Source organism: Schistocerca cancellata, chromosome 7 (genome assembly GCF_023864275.1).
Source record: "Schistocerca cancellata isolate TAMUIC-IGC-003103 chromosome 7, iqSchCanc2.1, whole genome shotgun sequence".
In the NCBI taxonomy this organism is placed as follows: Eukaryota; Metazoa; Arthropoda; class Insecta; order Orthoptera; family Acrididae; genus Schistocerca; species Schistocerca cancellata.
In genome coordinates, this window is record NC_064632.1 from 50,641,685 (window position 1) to 50,668,940 (window position 27,256).

A 27,256-nucleotide genomic window follows, 5' to 3' on the forward strand; every position below is an offset into this window, starting at 1 on the left:
GTATGTACAGTGTATCGGAACATCCTCCCCTAGCATTACTTTTCCTCAACTATAGTTGTCGATACCATATTATTTTTCGGATTTTGGACAGGTCAATATTAGCTAAAATTTATGAAAATAGATTACTTTATAAAACGTTTTAGTTTCGGTGTTATAATCGATAAGTACTAGTTCTGGTGTACAGTTAAAATTACATTTTTACAAACATTTGAAATTACGAACTACTGGCATACTTAAAATTTTCTAGTATTAATGAGACGATGGGCTTCTGGCGCCAGGCGATATCGATTCTTACTTCCATCTTTGATCGTTGTCCCTGTGCCTTGTTCTCTTTGTGTCTTTGAGGCAGGCTATTTATGGTGGGGCGCGTGCGCAAGTCGAGGAGAGTGGGTCCGCGCATGAGCCAAGTTAGTCTGTGCCGTGACGTGCTTTCGATGTTGTCATTCTGGGGAGTTGGCAAAACCAAGTCACGAGATACGGCCGTATGCCATGAGAACCGGTTGAGTTGGAGCAACGGATAAGCATGGGCCGCGACCGGAAAGTATTGTATTGACACGACTGGTCAGTGGCGACCAGGATTTGTTAATACCTCGAGATCTATGTGGATGGATGGCGTGTGAATTTCACACGAAGAAGACAAAAATTAATCGCGAAGCTTTCGTGATGGGATCCTCCTTCTATATATAGTGAATATTATTGTGTACTTAGGACTGTTTACTGTTGCAGTTGCTCGTGCAATTGGCCAGTAAAACATTCACTGCAGTGGTGGCGAGGCGAGTTCTGGAACGGCCATGAAATTATGTTACTAAAGTGGCTAGAAATAGCGCCTCGCATTTATAAGTTTGGATTTGGTGCTTAATGGGACGCTGAAGGTAGCTGGTTCACTTGAACGTCATGTCTTAATTTAGTTATAGATTTAGAATTTTCTGGTTTTATGAATTAGCGGTAGTTGTTGTTTCTTAATAATTTATTGTATGCATGGAAGGCAAGTGGCCATGACAAATATAGGTCACATTATGTTTTACGGTCGGATAGAGATTCAAATGGTTCAAATGGCTCTGAGCACTATGGGACTCAACATCTTAGGTCATAACTCCCCTAGAACTTAGAACTACTTAAACCTAACTAACCTAAGGACATCACACACACCCATGCCCGAGGCAGGATTCGAACCTGCGACCGTAGCAGTCCCGCGGTTCCGGACTGCAGCGCCAGAACCGCTAGACCACCGCGGGGTCGGATAGAGGCCGTGTGTATTTTGGTCTGTGGCCATAGGGGCCGTGCTTATTGCATTAGCGACCTATTGAAGTAACGTTAGTTTTCTATTGAAATTTCAGATACCTATCTGAAGGTTGATTGTCACGTTAGTACTGCACGTTTGATTTATGTGGTGTCAGCCATTCAGCAAAGACAGATTATCTTGTAAGGTGGACCTTAAGTCATTGGGTGTGGACTGACATCTTTTCACGTAGTATCTAGAATTTTTTTTTGTGTTATCAAAGGAAACTAAGCTCCTCAATTCTGTTCGTTGGTTAACTTGTAATATGTTTATATTATATATATATATATATATATATATATATATATATTTATTTGTGTAACTTGTATATACCACGGTGTGTCTGCCGCTCATGTTTTCCTATTTTCAGAAACGTGCACAGTGGTCGACGCGAGCAAACCTCGCCCCGCGAGCTTGCAGTGTGACGGAAATCTCAGGATTTGAACCCAGGGCCGTCCGGACCCCGTTAACGCGCGATTTCTCTATTCCATTCAACGAGAGGCTTGTTTGAGGCAGAAGATTTCCTACTGCCCAAAGTTGAGTATAAGTTCACCCTTTGGGTCGTGTGTTTGTGAAATCTTATTAGATTAGCGTTTGCTCGCGTCCATTACATGTTCATCAAAGTGACGTTTTGTCTTAAGCTTGCATAAAGTCTTGAATCTTCCGGACGTTGAGTGTAGTAGAATGCTAAGTGTAAACATAACAATTAAAAGTAACCTTCAGGTCAGATACCACCAAATTAATTTTACCTTTTCAGTATTTGTAAAACTGTGTGAGAAAGGCGATAGCCGACACTGTAAACATTTGGTTATCTATTTCATCTATTATTTTGGTTGTTGTTACCGGCACGTAAAGGGGCCGTTGTCACAAGTGTGACGGTTAATATTGTAAGTACTAATTGTGGATAGGGCCTTGATATGCAAATTTTGTTAATTGATTATTACTGCTGATGAATTCATGTGTATGTGTAGTCAATAAAGAAGTGTTGCAACTACAAACCGGTTGTATTACTGGTATACAAGGTTAGAGTGTGCAATCGCCACACCAATTAATTACGCAATACTGTACTGGTTGCTATGTTTATTTCTGGATTAATTAATGAAATAATAATCGGAATTAATAATGTAACGGTAACTAGCAGAAACTGATTTGTCAAAAAGAATTGTAAACGCTATGGAATAGTGTTATTTCCGCGGAGTGAGAGAGTCGTAATCATGCCTCGGATGTGATCGGACGTTTTGTTGTGCTTTGAGCGATCAATATGATTTAGTACCTAATAATGTGAAAAATCAAAAGACCGTATGATATACTAAAATGTGAGAAAATATATTAACGTAGGAACAAAATTCTGCAACAACATTATCCCAATTTATTTAGATAATCCAACCGTGACATCTTCAGATTCAAGAATGAGACCCCTTGATCAGAAAAACTGTAGCCAACTCTACATGACGAGCTAAGCAAACTTGAAAGTTTATTGTGAACTTGGCTCCATACAAATCTTCATAAAAGACTAAAGTGGACAATAGATGGAAGTAGGAAAGACGGGGTAGATTACAACGGCCAACCGAAGAATTCGCTAATGGCGGATGGAGGGGGGAGGGCAGATTCTCAGCAACAACCAGTGGCTCCTTCTCCACCAGACGGTGTGATTTCCGGATGGCTAAGCCTCTTTGCGGAAAATGACAGTGGTCAGTCACCTTATTTTGTTTTGAGTCATCAGTCTGCAGACTTGTTGGATGCGGGCTCCCACGAATTTCTTTCCTGTGCCAAACATTTTATATCAGAGTAGCAATTGCAACCTACATCCTCAATTATATGTTCGATGTATTTCAGTCTCTGTTTTCGTCTACACTTTTTTCTCCCAACAGGTATCTCTAGTAGCGTGGAAGTTATTCCTTCATGTCTTAACAGATGCCCTGTCATCCTGACTCTTCTTCTATCAGTGATTTCCATATATTCCATCCCTCGCCAATTCCCCGGAGTTCTCGTTACATACTTTATCAGTTTGCCTAACTTTCGTCATTCTTCTGTAGCACCACATCTCAAACGCTTGGGAATCTCTTCTGTTCCGATCTTCCCACAGTCCATGTTTCACTACCATACAATTCCGTACTCTGAACGTACATTTTCAACACGTTTTCCCTCAAATTAAGTGTTATGTTTGATAATAGCATATTTCTCTTCGCCGCGAGTGACTTTCTTGCCAGTGGTAGTCTACTTTTCCTGTCCCCCATGCTCCGCCCGTTATGGTTTATTTCGCTGCGTAGGTAGTAGAAATCCTCAACATCTGCTTAGTGATCACCAATCCTGATTTTAGGTTTCTCGCTGTTCTCACTTCTGGTACTTCTCATCACCTTAGTCTTTCTTCGGTTTAACCTCAGTCCATACTCTGTAGTGATTAGACTGTTCATTTCACTGACAGACCGTATAATGATTCTTCACTTTCTCTGAGGATAGTAATCATAGTCATCAGTGAAACTTGTCATTGACATACTTTCACTTTGAATTTTACATCCAGTCTTGAACGATTCCTTTATTTCGGTCATTGCTTCTTCGATGCATAGATTGAACAGTAGGAGTGAAAGACCACATTCCTGTCTTACACACTTTTTAATCCGAACATTTCGTTTTTTGTTTTCCACTGCTTTTGTTCCCCTTGGCTCTTGTACATATTGTATATTACCTGTCTTTCCGTATAGCTTACGCTTATTTTCCTCAGAATATCAAACATCTTGCACCGTTTGACATTATTGAGCGTTTTTTTCCAGGTCGACTTCATTTTTCTTGTCTTGCTTCCATTATCAACAGCAACGTTGGAACTCTGTCCCTCTGAGGCCTCTTCTTTCTTAAAGCCAAAGTAGTCGTCATTAAAGGTAAACATCCGAACTACTAAACTGAGCAGGCTCCTAAAACTTTAAAATACTACAGCTTTTTTTGCCGTGATACGATTTTGATTAAACAAAACCTATACGATGTTCCAAGCTACGTTCAATTTTCCTGTGAAAAAACATGAAAAATCGTCTCGAGGTTTTGGAGACTAGCGTGTTCAGACAGACAGACAGACAAATACGTTTTATTATTAGTACAGAAGAAGATATACATACCTCTCACTGGAAAATACACATAAATTCAATCTTAAACCTCAAAGACCTCCCCTAATATTAAGCCAACCTGATATTTGTGTATAGCCTTCATGACAGAATTTCTCTAAACCTTCTGCAGTACCACTCGATGTCACTAAGTATAATAAGTATAATAAGTATTGCTACATCACGTCATTTACCATAGAGTTTGAAGTTTCCCCTACAAGAAATTCTTCTAATAGTTCGAGGCTGTCTGAACTTACACAAATAATTTGTATCATTACTGATAGATGAAGTTATTAAACGAGAAAAGTTCATTTGTGATTAATGACAAACGGCCTCACACGGATATTTCAGTGTAAAAGAAGAGTAACAGGTGTGTTTCGAGATCGGGACGAAACACGGGAACACTCATCCTAGAGAACGCTGAAAACTGCTGCTTCCGTTAGCCAGTTCTCTGTGTGGTGTTTTGCTGGCTGTGACAGTGAAGAATCTCTCGGCTCGTCTGTAGCGCTGCGACGCAAAAGCTCTTCGCTTATCGAAGTTTCCGTTCTTTTATCGGGACCACAGAGAAACGTACACGTATCGAATATCGCCCCAGGAAATGGTGCCTCCACGAAGCATCGGGCACTCTACATCCGGTGATGGAAAACAGTAGCACCGTCGCCTGCAGGGCTTACCGAACGCTCTCCGTACCACTAGCTGCCTTCCCTTACGAGCCCTTTATGTACACACTACAAGTTCCGCTTCTCTTTCTGACACACTTACTCTATGCCACAATATTTCAAACCGTGAGTGCCCCGAGTCCTGTTTACACTTCACGAGGCTCCCCCACGTGTATGTACTGAATCACCTTGCGAACTTTTTGTCATAAAGCCACACGTGCCACGCAAGCTGAGTCTCGATGAGAATTAAACTACACACTTATACGTGTGGCACAGCCATCCTGTACCAGGCACTTATTTCATTTATCGTATGGCAATACAGACACATAAGACAGAATCAGACGAATCACTAATATAACAAACGTTAATAACTGCAAAAAAAACATCACTAATATAACAAAGTTTAAGGATTACAAACAAACATCAAGTCTATTAATATAATCTACCGACTCTGGAGTTGCGAGCAGGAAGTCGTCGGGGCTCACATTATAGGCTCTTCTGGAACACTTGAAACATCTCCTTAGAAAAATTTAGTGAATGACTGTGCTGATAAAGCTCTTACATTATTTGGTTTTCAAACAGCTGAGCAGAACTGAACGTACTCAGACATTTCGCTCTTTACCTATTCTGATCAACACTAAACTGACACACAATATTTTTAGCGCAACGCAATCTGACTTTCAATAATCCGTGCAAAATAATGGCCCTGACCAACATTAACCTATACCTTTCACAAATCACTTACCTCACAAAAATCTTCGTTACTCAAACTACTGCAATACAGCGAGCACCAATACTGCCAGCTAAATAAAAGATTCTAACTACTGAAGTCACTAACTACTGATAGGCATAGTTAGCAAATGAAAGATTTTAATAGAGAACAAACAATGTATTTACCTTAATAGTGTTCAAAAGTCATAATATATATATCAGTTCATGACATCCAGTCTTACAAATTTACTGTCTCTGATGGACACACGTCCAGATAATCCGCTCTCAAAATTCCGCCATCTCTCTCCCCACATCCACCACTGCTGGCGGCTCACCTCCAACTGCGCAACGCTACACGCTGTTAACAGACTGCCAACTGCCCAACACTACAATAGCAAATTTCAACAATGCAAACCAACCACAGCCTTCACACAGCACAGTCAGTGATTTGCATATACGTAGAGTTACCAACATTAAAACCTAAACAGCCTACTTACAAACTGTTCAACAACGTGGCTGATGGTCTTATTTTCTTCATAGTCACACTGAGGGAATGGTATTTTACCCTATTTATACAGGGAGTAAGCACATCTGCCATTACGAGTTCGAATCCTATTTAGAGTGGACCACGTTTTGCGTGGTAGGTCAAAAACAGGTGGCTTTTGTGTGATGCAAGGCATGTTATGCGTTCCATTTTTCAGACCATGCGTTTGTGATACTAAAACCTTCTTGTACACAGGTCCTCGCTGTTGTTTTTGGCGGGTTCGTATTAGTGTTTGCAGCCTCAGTGTCTTGGTGGATTGGCAGGATTCGATTTCCCATGATGTTTTTGTATTCACGTACAAGGGCGTCAGTACGTCGCAGGTGTGGCGGCGGGATGTGGCTTAATATTGGGAGCCATTGCGTTGGAGTGGGTTTGATTACTCCAGAAATCATCCTTAGAGTGTTATGCAACTGGACATCCACCTTTCTTACATGTGGGCTGTTTAGCCAAATCGGAGCACAGTATTCGGCAGCCGAGAATACAATTGCTAAAGCAGAGGTGCGGAGAGTGGAGGCCGTAGCTCTCCAGGTAGTACCACGGAACTTTTGAATAATGTTGTTTCTTGTCTTCACTTCTTCGGCAGTCTTTGTTAGGTGCTCTTCAAAAGATAGTGTTCTGTCCAGCGTCATGCCCAAGTACTTCGGAGTTTTATTGTGAATGAGAACGGTGTTTTCAAACCGAATGTTGAGTTCCTTTCCAGCGAGTTTGTTGTTGAAATAGAAGCAACTAAACTCTCTTTTGGAAGCATTTGGTTGAAGTCTCCACATATGGAAATACACTCCTGGAAATGGAAAAAAGAACACATTGACACCGGTGTGTCAGACCCACCATACTTGCTCCGGACACTGCGAGAGGGCTGTACAAGCAATGATCACACGCACGGCACAGCGGACACACCAGGAACCGCGGTGTTGGCCGTCGAATGGCGCTAGCTGCGCAGCATTTGTGCACCGCCGCCGTCAGTGTCAGCCAGTTTGCCGTGGCATACGGAGCTCCATCGCAGTCTTTAACACTGGTAGCATGCCGCGACAGCGTGGACGTGAACCGTATGTGCAGTTGACGGACTTTGAGCGAGGGCGTATAGTGCGCATGCGGGAGGCCGGGTGGACGTACCGCCGAATTGCTCAACACTTGGGGCGTGAGGTCTCCACAGTACATCGATGTTGTCGCCAGTGGTCGGCGGAAGGTGCACGTGCCCGTCGACCTGGGACCGGACCGCAGCGACGCACGGATGCACGCCAAGACCGTAGGATCCTACGCAGTGCCGTAGGGGACCGCACCGCCACTTCCCAGCAAATTAGGGACACTGTTGCTCCTGGGGTATCGGCGAGGACCATTCGCAACCGTCTCCATGAAGCTGGGCTACGGTCCCGCACACCGTTAGGCCGTCTTCCGCTCACGCCCCAACATCGTGCAGCCCGCCTCCAGTGGTGTCGCGACAGGCGTGAATGGAGGGACGAATGGAGACGTGTCGTCTTCAGCGATGAGAGTCGCTTCTGCCTTGGTGCCAATGATGGTCGTATGCGTGTTTGGCGCCGTGCAGGTGAGCGCCACAATCAGGACTGCATACGACCGAGGCACACAGGGCCAACACCCGGCATCATGGTGTGGGGAGCGATCTCCTACACTGGCTGTACACCACTGGTGATCGTCGAGGGGACACTGAATAGTGCACGGTACATCCAAACCGTCATCGAACCTATCGTTCTACCATTCCTAGACCGGCAAGGGAACTTGCTGTTCCAACAGGACAATGCACGTCCGCATGTATCCCGTGCCACCCAACGTGCTCTAGAAGGTGAAAGTCAACTACCCTGGCCAGCAAGATCTCCGGATCTGTCCCCCATTGAGCATGTTTGGGACTGGATGAAGCGTCGTCTCACGCGGTCTGCACGTCCAGCACGAACGCTGGTCCAACTGAGGCGCCAGGTGGAAATGGCATGGCAAGCCATTCCTCAGGACTACATCCAGCATCTCTACGATCGTCTCCATGGGAGAATAGCAGCCTGCATTGCTGCGAAAGGTGGATATACACTGTACTAGTGCCGACATTGTGCATGCTCTGTTGCCTGTGTCTATGTGCCTGTGGTTCTGTCAGTGTGATCATGTGATGTATCTGACCCCAGGAATGTGTCAATAAAGTTTCCCCTTCCTGGGACAATGAATTCACGGTGTTCTTATTTCAATTTCCAGGAGTGTATTTTGCAATGACGGAAAAAATCGCAGCACCAAGAAGTAGTTAATGTAGAGTAATGAAATTTCGAGAAACATTTGTCTGTGTAACGTGTGTAAGTGATCAACACTGCAAGCGCGAGATAAGCCACTGCAAATGTGAAATTCTGGTACGTCAATAACCAGTGTAATCACCAAAATGTTGATTGACGTGCATGCGTTCTGTTTTACAGGTATCAGATGTCAGTTTTCCACGCCTGTTACACTTGGTCGATTAACACAGGGACAGTTAATGCTGTTTGTTGACGACGCTGGAATTGTCGTCCTATGATGTCCCATAAGTGCTCCATCGGAGACGGATCTGGTCATCGACAAGGCCAAGGAAACATGTTGACACTCTGTGGACCATGTGGGGTTTCAACAGCGGTACGTGGGCGAGCGTTATCCTGTGTGAAAACACCCCCTGGGTTGCTGTTCAGACGGCCGCAGTGGACGAGCGGTTCTAGACGCTTCAGTCTAATACCGCGCGACCACTACGGTCGCAGGTTCGAATCCAGTCTCGGGCATGGATGTGTGTGATATCCTTAGGTTGGTTAGGTTTAAGTAGCTCTAAGTTCTAGGGGACTAATGACCTCACGTGTTAAGTCCCATAGTGCTCAGAGCCATTTGAACCATTTGGTTGCTGTTCACGAGTGGTAGCACAACAGGTCGAATCATGAGACCACCTCACACTTTTGCAGTCAGGGTGCGTGGGATAACGACGAGAGTGCTGCTGCTGTCACAAGAAATCGCACCCAAACCATAATTCCAGGTACAGGTCCAGTGTATATTTGACGGTAGTATCTGTTCCCGAAAGAACAGTTACCGTGGATGACCATGCAGCTTTGCTAGAAATGAAATGATAATTAAATGGACACCCTAGCTGCAAACAGGTGTTGATGTACTTCATTGGGGACATGATGGACAAACATCTATTAGGCGCACTACGAATGTAGTGGTGTGGACATGTTGGGAATGTGGATCTCACGGGGAGCGTGCAAGGGGTAAGTCCCTGCAGACGCACTATCCTCTGTGCCCACGGTGGCTCAGATGGATAGAGCGTCTGCCATGTAAGCAGGAGATCCCGGGTTCGAGTCCCGGTCGGGGCCAACATTTTCAACATGTCCCCAATGAAGTACATCAACGCCTGTTTGCAGCTAGGGTGTCCATTTTATTATCATTTCATTTCTAGCAAAGCTGCATGGTCATCCACGGTAACTGTTCTTTCGGGAACAGATACTACCGTCATATATAGTTAAAATATGGCTTCCCGGCCATTGACCTTCTTGTGCGAACGCACACGCTATGCCCGAACTCGTACGGGACTTGGTAGATTAATCTGCCACGAGTAATGAGTATGACGGGCAAACATCTATTAGGCGCACTACGAATGTAGTGGTGTGGACATGTTGGGAATGTGGATCTCACGGAGAGCGTGCAAGGGATAAGTCCCTGCAGACACACTATCCTCTGTGCCCACGGTGGCTCAGATGGATAGAGCGTCTGCCATGTAAGCAGGAGATCCCGGGTTCGAGTCCCGGTCGGGGCCCACATTTTCAACATGTCCCCAATGAAGTACATCAACGCCTGTTTGCAGCTACGGTGTCCATTTAATTATCATTTCATTTACAGGTACAGTGTGTCTAGCACCTAGACATGGTGCTTCCAGGCCCTCAGCTATCATCCTTCTATCCAACACATGGTCATCACTGGCACCGAAGCAGAACCAGCTTTCATCAGAAAACACAACAGAGCTCCACTCTGCCCTCCAATGACTTCACGTTTCGCGGCACCAAAGTCACTAATGACGGTGATTTGGAGGTCAGTGGAATGCACGCTAAAGGGCGTCCGGCTCGGAGCTGTCCTACAAACAAGCGATTTGTACCAATTCGTTGTGTCACTGTAGTGTCAACTGCTACTCAGACTACTGCTACAGATACATACGCCAGAGAATACGCCGGACACGATGGTCTTACCTCTCGGTATTGCCATGTGGCCGTCGAGCCTGGTCTTCTTGCAACCGTACATTCTCGTGACCGCTGCTGCCAGCAGTCACGTACAGCGGGTACATCTCTGCCGTACCACTCTGCAGTATCACAGAAAGAACATCAAGCTTCTCATAACCGTATTACACGACCTCGTACAAACTCAGCAAGGTGTTGATGATGGTTTCTTTGTCGCCTTAAAGCCATTCTTGAGTAACATCGACTCACTATGTCCAGTCTGAAAATTAATTAACGCTCACGACCGTTACAACGTGTATTTCAAGCAAACTTGATTTTGCACTTCATAATGTCACTAACATCGCCACTATTATGTGACCGGCGGGAACTTTGGATGGACATCATTTTCAGATATAAAAACACGCCTACCAGCTTTCATTTATGTCTCACAACTCCTACTTGGAGTTTGCGATTTTCTTTTCCGACAGTGTTTATCTGCTGTAAAAGGACTCACGACATCCTAAAGCACAAGTAGTGTGATTAAGAAATGGTTTAAATGGCTCCAACACAGAGTGTACATCCCAGACTGTTGGCAAGCCACTACGTTCATGTTTCTATTGGATTGTTGTTTCCCTTGTGAGATTAATAAAAGAATAATTTTATTTACTATTTACGATAAACTACTGAACATTATCTCAAAATAAGTGGCTCAAATGGTTCAAATGGCTCTGAGCGCTATGGGACTTAACAGCGAAGGTCATCAGTCCCCTAGAACTTAGAACTACTTAAACCTAACCAACCTAAGGGCAGCACACACGTCCATGCCCGAGGCAAAATTCGAACCTGCGACTGTAGCAGCAGCGCGGTTCCGGACTGACGCGCCTAGAACCGCTCGGCCAAAACGGCCGGCAGTGTGATCAGAAATAGGTTCGCAGTTTTCATGTAATTGTTAAATGTGGTACTTACCGCTTAAGGCCGTCACTAGCTGCCTGTACACCAATTGGAATTTCGATCATTTGTCGTTTGCAGGTAAATACCACCAATGAAAACGCACACAGTAAACATAAATACAGCCTCTATCCCGAACTTGAATAGAGAACAAGCGCCTTCCAGATACTTAAAAAAAAGCATGAAAAAGTCACCACGCCACTTTTATACGTCCGTCTGTCAGTTGGATTACAACTGTATAAATAAGAGGTATGAACTACGTGCAAGAAAATTCCTGCCACTGTTTTGCCTAGCTTATATGATTACATGTTAACTGTCTTGTCTGGATAACACAGATGCTCAGCTGGTATTTGGAATTAGTTTTATTTATGTTTTTCTCATAATTTCATTTCATTGGAACTGACGACTGATCGAAACAGTAATCGTGCCATTATAAATGGATTCGTTTTATACGGTAAATTACTTTCTTATAATGTTATTAAAGTAACTGATTAACTCGACAGGAAAACTGTATTCGCAACACCCAAAAAAGTTGACGCGTATACATAACTTTGAATTCCTTTAGGAGACACATAAGAGACATTTTGTGCTAGCTATAAATGTAATATTGGATGTCGTCTAAAAGTTTTTTCGTGATTATGGCACTGCTTAATAAGTATCATGCAAGTTAGGAATTATTATTGTCGACTCCAGCACAAACAAATAAATGAATAAGTCAACTCTACCCCGCCCCCCTCTTACTTTCGTTAGCCAGTTTACTTCTAAGTGAATAATTCATTGAGTTATAAGGTTGGTTTTTGCTGCATAAACATAACACTTTGTTTCGTTCATTTTCACTGTCAGTATTTCTTAAAGCCCAACGACATATTCAAGTACGTTGTGCTACGTCGTGTGTCACGAAGATAGTAAAGGATGTTTCAACCACTAAAGCTGTTTCCAGTGCGACACTTCCTCTTTCTTGAATATTACCTAATTCGTCATTAAAATTATTCAAGTAAAATAGGAGATAAAACGCTATAACGCAGCAGTTTCTTAAAATCAAATATATACACAACAGTTAATGGCGGGATTTTCAGACGGGATGGAGGTAAAGTGCTGTCACACACTGGTTTCGTTCATGTAAAATCTGTAAGTCACACAAATCTGAAGGCTGAAAATTCAACTAAATACTTAGGGATTACAATTACAAATAATTAGATTAAAAACAGCCGACCAGTTGCAAAGGATAAAGTAATCTTTACCTAGGTTTCGATAGGTTTAAACCTATCTTCTTCAGAAGTCAGCAGTGTTACATTAACATGGAGTGATACGTCATTGCCATTTTTACAAACATCTCCAAAGCTCCATTAGTCCTATTTATTTGGACTAATGGAGCTTTGGAGATGTTTGTAAAAATGGCAATGACGTATCACTCCATGTTAATGTAATACTGCTTACTTCTGAAGAAGATAGGTTTAAACCTATCGAAACCTAGGTAAAGATTACTTTATCCTTTGCAACTGGTCGGTTGTTTTAAATCTAATTACGTGGAACCGTTGCTGTTACGCAGCTATGTTTAAAATAATTACAAATAACCTAAACTGGAACGATCACATAGGTAATATTGAGGGTAGAGAAAACCAAAGGCTGCGATTCATTGGCAGAACACTTAGAAGGTGCAACAGGTCCACTAAAGAGACTGCTTACACCACGCTTGTCCGCCCTATTGTGGAGTATTGCTGTGCGGTGTGGGATCCGCATTAGATGGGACCGACGGATGACATCGAAAAAGTATAAAGAAGGGCAGCTCGTTTTGTATTGTCGCGAAATAGGGGAGATAGTGTCACAGACATGATACGTGAAATTGGAGTGGCAATCATTGAAACAAAGGCGATTTTCGTTGTGATGGGATCTTATCATGAAATTTCAATCACCGGTTTTCTCATCCGATTGCGAAAACATTCTGTTGGCACCCACCTACATAGGGAGAAATGATCATCACGATAAAATAAGAGAAATCGGGCTCGCACAGAAAAATTTAAGAGCTCGTTTTTGCCGCGTGGCGTCCGAGAGTAGAACGGTAGAGAGACAGCTTGAAGGTGGTTCATTGAACCCTCTGCCAGACACTTTATTGTGAATAGCAGAGTAATCACATAGCTGTAGAGATGTAGAAAATATTGAAGCAAATAAGAGATGTTTCATTGATTATTAACGACAAGGAATGAGTGGTACTGTCCCTATACTATTTATATAGAGGATCGATGGCGCTTCAGCTTCTACCTGAGATTTTAAAATAAAATGGTAACGGTCCTTTTTATTAGTTTTAACAATCTTAACCCGCAGTTGAATGCGATGTACGGGTAACTATTTAAAGTTTGTCTAATTTGCGTCAAAGAATTAATACATTTTATCGGCACTATTGATCTCCGTCAGTAACTGTCCTAATTCACGTACTCGAATAGTTTGCATCTTCTTGAACCATACACAGTACTTATAAAATAATTGAGCCATGAGATACACGCTTAATTTCTGAACAAATAAACCTAAATATTACAAGTCTAACATGATAAGTCATACATTGTGAGTTACCGTTATTTACAGCATTCGCATAAAGTACGAATCATTGAAGAGTGTAAATGCATCTTATCTTTACACTAGGACTCTAAGTAGAGCGACTCCCTCATGGTAAAAATCCACCTCTTTCCATTTCCGGATTCAGATTTCTGGTTCTCGTGTAATTGAAGATATTAATAATAAGAATTTAGCGTCATCAAATTGTGGTATTTATTTCCAAAAAACATACATAGTTATGTTAAATTTAATAGGTAGGTCTTAGTGCATTGTACTATGTACAACGTTCAGTTAATTATATAGCTTCTCGAAAGTAACAAAACGTGGTAGATAGTGACGGTACATTGCATGACGGTCTCTTGCCACCTAAGAAAACATGTGAACAATGTAAGTGAATATATTAATAAATTCTTTTCTACGAGATCTCTGTTGTCTCCGTTCTTATCAATATTACAGAATTAAATAATTTCATAGTATGGTAATAAAGTAGGTTTATTGTTTACCTGCAACTCTGGAACCACTGGTACTATTAGGAGCTCTGACAGCCAGCATTTCTGTCACAACTGTATCTTAAGTTCACCGTTTTTTGATCTGAATAATTTTTATCCTTCGTGAAATATCACGGCCATCATGAAGAGTATGAAATTCCACTAAGTCTTATTACAGTCTAAGGACCGCCGATTCTTCAAGTATGGACATCTTATACAGTTCCCAACGACCAGGTTTTTTCTCACTCCCAGCCTATGACAACCCATCTTCTGCGGTGACGTAAGCACCCCATCTCCAGGAACGTCTACCTGTCGGCAAGCTGTTCACCGTCGTGCGTGCTTTCACGCAGTTCATACATATAGACAGGTCGTCTAAAGAGCATTTCACCTCGCCGCCCTCAAAAGTCATTTCGTTATTTCTTTGATCACGTATTACACACCTTAAAAGATATTCTCTAGCTTTTTAAGATTCAAATTCGACCTCTGATAACCTGCTTTGATACACAGTACTTTCCACACCAATAATTAATTATCAATTTCTTTTAATTCTACCACCAGCCATGCCTCCGGAAATCGTTATTTATCTCTCCCCACTCAACTGTCCTTCAACTATCTCCTTCTCCCTATACTTCTGCCTTTAAATTTATTTTATTTTTTCTGGGTGTAATAATTTGCGACAGAAAGTATGCAGTGCGTAAGTAAATTCCCTTTATAGACTTTAAAGACTTGTAGTGAGCACCAAGAAGGTTAAGTTTAGCGCTGGAAGTGATGTATGGAAACGTATCCCTTCGCCGCTACACGGGAAACACCACAACAAACGTTGCTCTCTGCTTCTTGCTACTTGTCGCCTGGGTCAATTGACAAGCATGGCTCTATGTAACGCCCACCAACGTCAGTACAGACACGTTACTTCCGTACCATGTTCCAGTATGGGCGATCACCAATCCCTATCATTCAGAAGCCACCACAGGCCGACTCCGCACCAGCAGATGTTCCTCGAATGCCACAGAGTTCAGATTACAAACCCAACTGAGTGGCACGTAAACAAACCTATGGTTGACATGTTGCAACAGGTAACTGGTGAATGACGTAGGTAATACCCTTGTTACTGGCGCCGGAAATGCGGGAGATTTGAACTTGCGTGTAGTGAAAAGAGGTGCATTTGCGGACTTGATTTCCTGTCTTGTCCCCACGACAAGTCGTCAACGTCTGTAACGAGAATTTAGTTAGAACCTACGTATATTTACACGTAACAGGTAGTATAAATGAAAGAAAGAGAGAAAGAGAGAAAGTTAGTAACCGAAGAAAGAAAATTCCGTCACAATATACACGGATTTTGATAAGAACAAGCGGTAATTAAAATGTTTAACTAAGACACGATCATGAAGCCTTTCAAGGGTTTGACTGTATCACGTTAATCTGCCGAATCGTCGACGATCAGTGATTACAGACTATGGCACGTGAGGAAACTGCTCGGAAGCACCGGAATTATGTATGTTGCCTTACCGACAGACAACATTCACCGTTGAAACCTCAACTTACGGGTAGGGATAGGAAAAGTATCACATGAAAGAGTGGGTCCACAATTCTCGCGTAATTTGTCCTTTGAATGATAACATTTGTTCACAATGCACGTTCTAGCATAGGATAAAATACAATAATCACCAAATAGCTCTGAACAGAAAAGACTGTTAAATGAACATAAGCTTATTTCAATTTTAGCCACAGATTGACTAGACCAAACTTGCAATTGTTGCTACCCCAAGAAATCAGTGCCATCAACAAATACAAAATACATCACAATAAAACCTTTCTTAAACAAAAAGTAAGTGAAAGATAACTCTTGTATGACACTCTAAAACAGTGACATTTGTTAAGTTATGAACTAGTAATTTAAAATAAGCACTCACGCACTGCAGATTACGGCTATAAGCCCAAAAAATCCATCGTAAAATAAGGTAGCAAATATTAACTTTAAAAGAAGCGTAACGGAAAAAATCTTAAAATACTGGTAAGAGAGTATAAAAGTATGTTACAATAATAAAGTCTCCCAAACAATTTAGGTCAAGAATGAGATTTTCACTCTGCAGCGGAATGTGCGCTGATATGAAACTTCCTGGCAGATTAAAACTGTGTGCCCGACCGAGACTCGAACTCGGGACCTTGCCTTTCGCGGGCAAGTGCTCTACCGACTTTTTTTTTTTTTTTCGATGTTGTTTTATTTATTTATTTCTTTAATTTTTATAACATTTTTTTTTACATATTTATTTTTGTTTCATTACAAAGAAAGATCCTACAACTGCCGTAGCCGTGCGTCCGAGTCGTCTTCTCGTCTGTTGGGAGGGGTTCCCCCCTATTCTGTCCGTAGAGGATCAATATGCTCCAGGATTCTTCTTCATTTTCAGCGTCTCATACCCGGAACGCCCCAGTGAGCAGGAGGATCCGCAAATAATGAACCTAAATAATTTGCGAAACGAGTTCTGTACTTCGGGTGGCGGCTGAAAGCTGCATGTGTCGTCATCAATAGGGACCAAAAGTCGAGTGTGCCTTTGGGAGCATCGCAAAATATGTAGTAAACGGCCATGCCTTTTAGCCAGTTAACGGCGTTCGTTCTGGTTGATAGAAAGTATACGCCGTCGGGGCGCAATAATTCATCAGGGGAGATAGACTCCGGCAATCGCCGCAAGAGTAACGCCAGCATGCGCTGCGTCAGTAGCCAGCACTCGCTGGTCGCGGCACGCGTCAGGCGGTGTGCGTCCGAGTCAGCGACTGAGCATGTCGGACACAAGGGGTCGTCCGTCAGATGTATGGAATGTAGCCTCTGACGAGTAGCGAACTTCCCATTCACAACTACGTACCACAATGAACGCACCGTCGTAGGTAGAAAAGGCGTGTGTACCGCTCGCCACACCGTGTTCCAGGCAACTTCAGGATGTTTCTGGGTGACCGTATTTACAGGTTGCTGCTGTTGATAGATGCGATAATAGTCTTTTGTGCTGGGCTTCCGTGTCGTCGGAAGTTCTGACCGTAAGTAGCTGAAGTCAATCAAGAACTGTCTGATGTGGGTGAGTGCCGGTGAAATGTGTCCTACAGAAACCGGGGGATGCAGAGAGTGTGGTGCCACTTCCGCTATCAGGGTGCCCGTCAGAGTGGCGTGGGCAGAGGTCCACCTGCGACGCATAGTGTTGAGATAAAGCGATCGCGCACGGTTATATACATGAATTAAACCGATACCGCCCGCCCGCTGCGGCAGCGTCAGGGTGGCGTATCGGACTTTAAAAACCAGACCGGTGCTTACGAAATGTCCATATGCTGCTTGAAATCTGTCGGCCATCGTAGCCGTCAAGGGAAGGATATGCGCAAAATAGTTCAGTTTTGAGACAAGATAGGTGTTGACATAACGTGTTCTGAGAAGCATATCCAAGCGACGCAGTTTGTTGTCCTGCAGCATAGCACGTGTCTGGTGGAGGAGCCGGCGGTACGTAGCCGCCGCCGTGCGGCGGACATTGCTATAGAATTGCACTCCTAAACACTTGAGTACGGGCACCTTGTCAAAGGGCACCGCCGTTGTGTGGGAGAGCCCCCTTCCGACATCCATGTATTTTGTCTTCTTCACGTTGATGACGCTCCCAGCGACCGCCCCGTAGTGGCGTAGCCACTGTAGCGCCATATGCATTTCATCCTCTGATCTGACCAGGAACACCACGTCATCGGCGAATGCACCACAACGAAAGGTCTCGTCCCGCAAGGAGATACCAGTTAATCGCTGTCTGAGCTACCGAAGCACGACTCACGCCTGGTACTCACAGATTTACACCTGCCAGTACCTCGTCTCCTACCTTCCAAACTTTACAGAAGCTCTCCTGCGAACCTGCAGAACTAGCACTCCTGAAAGAAAGGATATTGCGGAGACATGGCTTAGCCACAGCCTGGGGGATGTTTCCAGAATGAGATTTTCACTCTGCAGCGGAGTGTGCGCTGATATGAAACTTCCTGGCAGATTAAAACTGTGTGCCCGACCGAGACTCGAACTCGGGACCTTTGCCTTTCGCGGGCAAGTGCTCTACCAACTGAGCTATCGAAGCACGACTCACGCCCGGTACTCACAGCTTTACTTCTGCCAGTATCTCGTCTCCTACCTTCCTGCGAGGTTCGCAGGAGAGCTTCTGTAAAGTTTGGAACGTCATCAATAGGTGTTCTTTTTCAACACACAGTCACCATTAGCACGTCTGAAAACGTCTGCACACTTTCTCGGTGTACCGTACTCTGACATGGACCAACAAACCTCTGCGTATGTGGACTGCTGCCTACGCCACCAAGCGACGACCGCAGGTCAAATGCACCGCATGGTCATACCCCGAGGTGATTTAAATACGCAAATCGTCCACCAGAGTGTTGTTTCACGATGTATCAGCGTTATCCTTAATTTATAAGCAAGAGTGTATTAAGCAATCCAGAATGACAAGATCGTCCAGGGAATGCCCTCCAGCCTTGACCATTCCGACGATTCTACAGGGATGCTTTTAGATGCTTCACGCCATACACGTCTAAGGCCATCCGTCCGACGAAGTATAAAAAGCGATTCACCTGAAAAGACCACCTATCGCCATTCAGTGGGCGTCCATTGGCCGTTTTAGTGGGCAAATTCCAGCCTCTGTCGCCGATGCACAGCAGTCAGCGTCGGTGCTTGAACAAGGCAACTGCTGCGGTGGATCATATGCAGCTAAAGTGTCGTTGAGGAGACACTATTAATAGTCCGTTGGTTCCACTGGGCAGTCAGTTCCCCAACAGTTGCACTACTGTCTGCACGTACGCAACTCCGCAGCCGTTGTTCACCATGTCATCTACGGAACGTGCTGCACCACAATGCGTCGGCGCATGTTTTCGATACCGCCGTTTTTCCATCTACGGTATGCGTTAACCATAGCGGCTCACGAACATTTTAGAAACTTAGCCATTTAGGAAATGCTTCCAGCCTTGCCTGAAACCCGATAATCATGACCTTTTCAACGTGTGACAGATCGCTCCATTTCCGCATTACGACAGTGACTACAAACTTATTTACAGAGCCCTTGGCGATGCTCTGATATGCACTACTGGCCATCAAAATTGCTACACCACCAAGATGACGTGCTGCAGACGCGAAATTTAACCGACAGGAAGAAGATGCTGTGATATGCAAATGATTCGCTTTTCAGAGCATTCACACTAAGTTGGCGCCGGTGGCGACACCTACAACGTGCTGACGTGAGGAAAGTTTCCAACCGATTTCTCATACATAAACAGCAGTTGAACGGCGTTGCCTGGTGAAACGTTGTTGTCATGCCTCGTGTGAGGATAAATGCGTACCATCACGTTTCCGACTTTGATAAAGGTCGGCTTGTAGGCTATCGCGATTGCGGTTTATCGTATCGCGACATTGCTGCTCGCGTTGGTCGAGATACAATGACTGTTAGCAGAATGTGTATTCCGTGGGTGCAGGAGGGTAATGCGGAACGCCGTGCTGGATCGCAACGGTCTCGCATCACTAGCAGTCGAGATGACAGGCATCTTATCCGCATGGCTGTAACGGATCGTGCAGCCACGTCTCGATCCCTGAGTCAACAGCTGGGGACGTTTGCAAGAAAACAACCCTCTGCACGAACAGTTCGACGACGTTTGCAGCAGCACGGACTATCAGCTCGGAGACCATGGCTGCGGTTACCCTTGACAGGAGCGCCTGCGATGGTGTAATCAACGACGAACCTGGGTGCACGAATGGCAAAATGTCATTTTTTCGGATGAATCCAGGTTCTGTTTACAGCATCGTGATGGTCGCACCCATGTTTGACGACATCGCGGTGAACGCACATTGGATGCGTGTATTCGTCATCGCCATACTGGCTTATCACCAGGCGTGTACAGGTACCATTGGTTACACGTCTCGGTCACCTCTTGTTCCCATTGACGGCACTTTGTACAGTGGACGTTACATCTCAGATGTGTTACGACCGTGGCTTTACCCTTAATTCGATCCCTGCGGAACCCTACATTTCAGCAGGATAATGCACCACCGCACGTCGTAGGTCGTGTATGGGCCTTTCTGGATACAGAAAATGTTCGACTGCTGCCCTGGCAGCAACATTCTCCAGACGTCTCACCAATTGAAAAGTCCGGTCACTGGTGGCCTAGCAACTGACACGTCATAATACGCCAGTCACTACTCTTGATGAACTGTGGTATCGTGTTGAAGCTGCATGGGCAGCTGTACCTGTACACGCCATCCAAGCTCTGTTTGACTCAATGCCCAGGCGTATCAAGGCCGTTACTACGACCACAGGTGGTTCTTCTGGGTACTGATTTCTCAGGATCTATGCACCCAAATTGTGTGAAAATGTAATCACATGTCAGTTCTAGTATAATGTATTTGTCCAATGAATACCCGTTTATCATCTGCATTTCTTCTTGGTGTAGCAATTTTAATGGTCAGTAGTGTAATTCTTTTCGGATATTTATTTGCAATGTCAGATTTCCCTTTGCTGTCCTCTACATGCCTTTAGTGGAAATACCAATAAATACATTGTACTGGGCATTATGTCGATTTAATAGCAGTATAACTGGAAAAAGTGCAAATTTAAATGGCTCATGTCTTGCCGACCTCCGACAAAGATGCTACGTTACTACTTTTTTTTTATGTTTTAACGCTTCGCTAGAGGTTCCACCTTGCCACTTTCATTTGTGAATAAGCGCTGCTCATACCATTAATATGTACGAAATCTCTGATGACGAGTAGGCACAGTCCCCTTGTTAGTTTGGAATCCAGCTTTTGTGGGAGATAATAGAAGATAAGAAGGAAAATTACGGTTTCAAAATGTGACTCAGTGTGAGGAAGAAATGGACAAAGTGCGGAAGTGCGCAGTACAGAAACGGCTGGATGAGATAATGATATTTCAAATTATGAACAGGGAAAAAGTTAACATAATTTGGTGCTGAGAGGAGGATTAGAGATGGGACACTGAACCGATGGACAAAAATTGGAACAAATAGCGATTATTAACTTGGGTATTTGGCATATCACGTTCTCAGTATTTTGAGTAAAATGACATACATGAATTCGGACGCACCATTCAGTATTTACTTCTGCACTCTGTGGTGAGTTAAGAATAAAGCGTGCGTTACTGAATACCGTTTATTGTCCTTCTAACTGGTTTTTCTCATTCCTTTCACAAATAGCCAGATCCTTCGAGTTGTAATCAGTACTTGTCGTCAAAAGCAATGTGTTATGACCGCGCTGGTGATGTGGATTATAGGTCCTTCATTGTAGCGGGTGGGGTTTTTCTTAAATGCCGGCAAAAATCTTTCCGTCAGTGGGGTTCCCATTATTACATCTCTGCCAACTCTCGTACTTGACGTCGCAGAGCCAACAGTATTGTAAAGTGTCTTAATTAAGATTCAAACAGGGAACTCAGGAGAAGTTCGCACATTCGAGTGCCTTTTGATGTATTCGCAGTGTTGCATTTATTAATATTTCGTTATAATGCTATGTTTATACGAGACAGATATCCTATGAAACCACACACTTCGAGCAGACAAATAAAAACATTGATCCGTACTTACTATTATTCGATGACATAACGACTATTAGAAATGAAAAATTAAAGTATTTGTTACTATCTTTACTGTACCGAGCGCCATGCTGTAGCTTTCCTATGACTTCTGAGTTTGCAGCACTGCATTTTATGTGTGTCTTAATTTCTTGAATATGGTCCCCGGTTTAGGAGATATTAATGTCGGTTAAGACAACGCCCAGCGGTTGAGAGGCTAACATCTCTACTTCACTGAAAACTACACTCCGAGAAACGGTTACGGTGGTTGAGCAGAGAAGCTGGTAGAAAGTTTTCTTCGAAGCACTGTTACTGTGCTTAACGGTCTAGGGTCAAACAAATTATACTGCAACTGATTACAACTTCTTGGCAAGGCATCATCAGATGACCTGACAAGACAGAGAAAGAGGAATAGTGAAATGCTAGGAAAGAAAATTACAGACTGAAAGTACCTTATATAGACAAGTACTTGATCATGTTTTGCGGCAATTCGTGAAAGTACAACTCATCAGGTCCGGGGGATACAATGTAAACGTATCTGCGCTCTTATCGTTGTGACTGAAGCCTACAGCTAACTACGAAGTAGAAAAGTTTTGTTTACAAGTTTTCTGTTTGAGGATACGGTACATCACTCATAAGTTATATACCGGAAATATCTTCATCATATACATCCTGGAGTCTCCTTGTTCTTGCTAAATGGTATTGAATCCTCTACTTCTTCGGCCGATATTGAGTCATCCAGTGTGTTTTATTGTATTGCAAGCAGTTAGATTCAGATGTACTTATTTCTAGATTGTCCATATCTTCCTTGTTTAAAAGTTTCATTATTATGTATGCTTTGCCGTGTATTTCTCTGACATCATGCTCACTTTTTCTAACATATTTTTTTCGAAACTACGGTTTTCAAAGGGCATTTTAAAGTTTTCCGTCCCGAATGTTTCACAGGTATTCGTTTAATACATCTTTCCCGAGTGGCTAATTTCGGTGTTACAGGCCATTTTCAAGTGCAGTAGCTGTGGATGTGTTGTACAACTATGCTTTTATTAAACGGCGGATGTAGAGTACCTAAAAGGAAGAACATAACGTCCAAGCATCAGAATTAAAACAGGAAAACTTAAATCGTGCGGTAATAGTCATCTTCATCACTGATGCCACATTATAGGACGCTATATGTATCCGCTTTCGTTGTTGAACTCCAACAGCGAGCACATGTAGTGCCTCCGTGTGGTCTATAGTTTCTGTAATTTTACCTTCGTGGGTTTTCGCGAGATTTACGTAGGAGGAACCCCTATTTTGGTTGAGTACGTGGGAGGAAACCATATTTTGGTTGACTCTTCTAGGAACGTCGCTCTCTGAACTTTTGAGAGTAAACCACACAGTGGTGCAGAGCGCCTCTCTTGCAGTCCGCCTCTGAAGGTGGCCGGGCATCAACGAAACGCTTTCGTGCTTACGAAATAAACCTGTAACAAACCGCGCTGTTTTTATTTAGATTATTCTCTATGAGTTCTGTCTGGTACGAATCCCATACTGACAAGCAGTACTCAGTTACTGATCGCACAAGTGTTCTAGAAGCATGTACCTGGGTGCCAGAACCTAATGCTTTCATACCATGATGTGTTCAATAATTTTGTAAAAGGTGGTCAATTTGTAATGTATTTCGTCAACCTACATCTATAATACGGTAATAAGACGTGCAGAAGACATGTTAACAACTGACACCACACAGATCGAGAAATCGATAGTCAATCCGAAACCAGCCGTATTTCGAACGCCATGTTGTCCACTGCACTACAGAAATATTTCTGATCTTGGTTCAAAGTGACTTGTATGTAAGTCGTTTGACTCTAGCCCCAGCAAAAGTTTCGAAATATGTAAAACGAATAGTTTATATAATGCTCTGTTCAATAATATTGTAACAGGCGCTCAATTTGTCAACCTACATCTGCAATGCGATAACAAGCCGTGCAGAAGACAAGTAAACATCTTACACCACATAGATCGATAAATCGATAGTCAAATCAAAACCAGCTTTATTTCGAGCACCATCTTGTCCACTGCACTACAGAACTGTTTGTGATCGTGTTTCCGCCTTACTACTATGCTAGTTACAATTGTGAACAGTGACCAGGGGAAGCACGGAAATGGATGCACCCCAGCGCATCACTACGAGACTGCCACGCCAGAAGAAATAAGTGAGTGACCATTACAAAACATTTTCGTGCAAACATCAGTCCAGCTTCAAAAGTGACATCACCCTTCACCAAGTTTTCTCGTTTTCTACTGGATAACAACAGCGTTTACAAAAGACTATGTAACATCAGTATGACCTTATTTTAAAGTATTTTTTGTAATGCCATTTAGCCTGAAGATGAGGTTTACCTCGGAAGATGTCGCTAAATAAATAAGTGATACAATAGTCGACAAAGTTTGTAACCGGTAGCGATAATTAAAAAAATTCTTTACATAAAAAAGCTTTACATGTCTAATGCTTTCTGTTTCTCGTGGACGAACCGTGCGAGCAGCGTTTCAGACGATCGTTGTTTTCGGAACCATTATTGATTCTCACGTCTAACATTCTGCGTGGTGTCTGTTTGTTCTATATCGTGTCTCCCTACCACTTTCGCGCAACGACGCTCTGAGCGTGTTTTTTTAGGGAATTGACTAGTTTCAACCTGGGACCTGTTGCTGGTAAGCAGATGCCAGACCACACATGACATGTAGAGTTCAGATGAATTCAGTGAGACTAGCGATGATATAATCAAATACTTAATGTTTTCAGCGTTAGCTCCACTGCACTCCCTGTAAAAGAATCTTAATGTGGTGTCACCGCCAGACACCACACTTGCTAGCTGGTAGCTTTAAACCGGCCGCGGTCCATTAGTACATGTCGGACCCGCGTGTCGCCACTGTCAGTAATTGCAGACCGAGCGCCACCACACGGCAGGTCTAGAGAGACGTACTAGGACTCGTCCCAGTTGTACGGACGACTTTGCTAGCGACTACACTGACGATGCCTTTCTCTCATTTGCCGAGAGACAGTTAGAATAGCCTTCAACTAAGTCCATGGCTACGACCAAGCAAGGCGGCATTATCCATTTCTAGAGAGAGTCTCACTTGTATCATCAAGAATGCTGTATACAAATGATGGATTGAAGTTAAGCATTCCAGCAGCTACGTACTTTTCTTTATAGCATTCATTACGTATCCTGTTTCAGACCTAACGCCAGCCGGCGTGTGTAAACGCGTGCCTTTCGGTTACCCGTCACTGTGGACTGTCTGTCTTGTCAGTCCACAACACTTAATACTAACTAAATTTAGTGGAAAGGGTTCAAGGCTTTCTTATTTTTAGTTAGCTGGTAAAATAAAATAAAAAAAGCAGTTAAGTTTACCATTGGAAATTTTATTCTACTCACAAAACATTGTTTATAAAGTGCACTATTGATAAAAGGAAATGTTTTAATACAGGATGATAAAAACCAACTGCGTTCAACATAAATGTGAACGAATATTCCCTGAGTGGGTTTTCAAGTTCTACAATGGATCGGAGGATGACCTATGACATATCACATCTATAATCTAGGTTTAAATTAAGTTTCACAAGAGAGAAAACTACCAAAATGGTCTACAGTGACCGTCAATTATCTTGAATTACTTATCTAACTTGTCGTAAATTACAGTGGCTGATGTGGCTTCTCAATAACTATACAACAGAAAAATCATCGCGTTTCACATTTTTAGTTCAAGTGGCAAATGTGAACATCATGGGCTTTAATTGACGATCGACACTACTATTACGTAAAAAGGGGGTGTAACAGATGAGACTTCTGCAGTTCTGAGTGAAGCTTTATGCGCTGTTATGCGGCATCGAGTGCGTTCATTACCTTGTCGGTGTTCGTCAGGGGGTGGCGGGTAGCACAGCTCCACTCACCTCGCCATCTCGGAAGCAACTCTCTCCTAACTTCTCCTTACTACAATTTACCGAAGTTGGTTTAAAAAAACTATCTGGTTGTGTTTTCATCTGACCAATCAGGGTCTCAATGTTAACCTTAAGCTCCGCCTACAAAAATTCTGTCTATCCAATGAGAAACATTATACTTTTCATGGTGGGGCAATGTTTTTAAAGTTTGCAACGTAACAGAGACGCGAAAAAGTCTCACGCTAAAACTTGCAGCTGGTGTAGTCATTTTAGTGTTATCGTAAGATCTATAATGTTCTTCTGGAGGGCTCTATCTTTTAACATGGGCTGGGGGTGGTCCTGACGTAACAGAGACGCGAAAAAGTCTCACGCTAAAACTTGCGGCAGGGGTGGCCCTTTTAGTGTTATCGTAAGTTCTATACTGTTCTTCTGGAGGGCTCTAGCTTTTAACATGAGCTGGGGGGTGGTCCTAGCGGTTAGCTGGCGACGTGGGTGTCCATCCCTTATCTTAGCGCCTTCTAGCTTAACACGGTTCTGCTCTCGGCTTCTGTTCTCGTTTTTCCCCTCAGAACTGCGTCTGTCTCACGGTGGGAAGGTATGACATGCATTTAGGCATTCTTGTGTTAGTCTGTGGTATTCCGTTTGCTCACTCGTTACTCGTATTACTTTGGTTAATTTAATGTCACGATTTATTCGGAGCTATGTTACATACTACTGGATTTGCTTATCAGGTCAGGGTTTTCATGAAAGGTGTTGGATTTGCCTGACACCTTACGCACGGAGGAGCTTTTCGGTCTCCATAAATGTCATAACACGCGAACATAAAACGTGTTCCAAAATTGTTCAACAGACCGACGTCAGAGATATAGGGCCTTATTCTTGTGCGTTGTTCGACGACTTTTCTTTGAACCGGGGATGACACGTGTTTTTTCTAATCAATGGGAATGCTTCGCTCATTTAGAGACCTGCGGTAGGCTTCAGCCAAGAGAGGGGGAGGGGCGCAAGTTCTTTTGCATAAACTGTGTGGTATTGAACTGGTATCCATTCAGATCCAGTAGTCTCTCCTCTTTTCAGCGATTTCAGTCATTTTTCTATCCCTTGCTCACTTACTTCGATATCTGTCATGGTTTCATTCGTGTGACTATTTAAAGGAGAGGAAATAACTTTGGGAAAAGACGTTTAGTATTTCGGCCTTTTCTTTGCCATCCTCTCTTTCAGTACCTTTGCGGCTACTGAGTGTCTGGAGAGATGGCTTCGAACCGTTTATCTATTTAACTTGGCACCAAAACTTCTTACGATTTTCTGTCCAACGACTTGACAGAAGATTCTAGG

The 27,256-nt window shown here is 43.4% G+C and overlaps 3 non-coding genes across 3 annotated transcripts; 2 read left to right on the forward strand and 1 right to left on the reverse strand.

Moving 5' to 3' along the window:
* Nucleotides 1–9,530: 9,530 nt before the first annotated feature.
* Nucleotides 9,531–9,605, forward strand: Trnat-ugu (transfer RNA threonine (anticodon UGU)). Its single transcript has one exon. It is a non-coding gene; the product is annotated as a tRNA-Thr (tRNA).
* Nucleotides 9,606–9,970: 365 nt separating this feature from the next.
* On the forward strand, nucleotides 9,971–10,045 carry Trnat-ugu (transfer RNA threonine (anticodon UGU)). The gene has a single exon. It is a non-coding gene; the product is annotated as a tRNA-Thr (tRNA).
* Nucleotides 10,046–18,436: 8,391 nt separating this feature from the next.
* On the reverse strand, nucleotides 18,437–18,511 carry Trnas-cga (transfer RNA serine (anticodon CGA)). The gene has a single exon. It is a non-coding gene; the product is annotated as a tRNA-Ser (tRNA).
* Nucleotides 18,512–27,256: the final 8,745 nt, after the last annotated feature.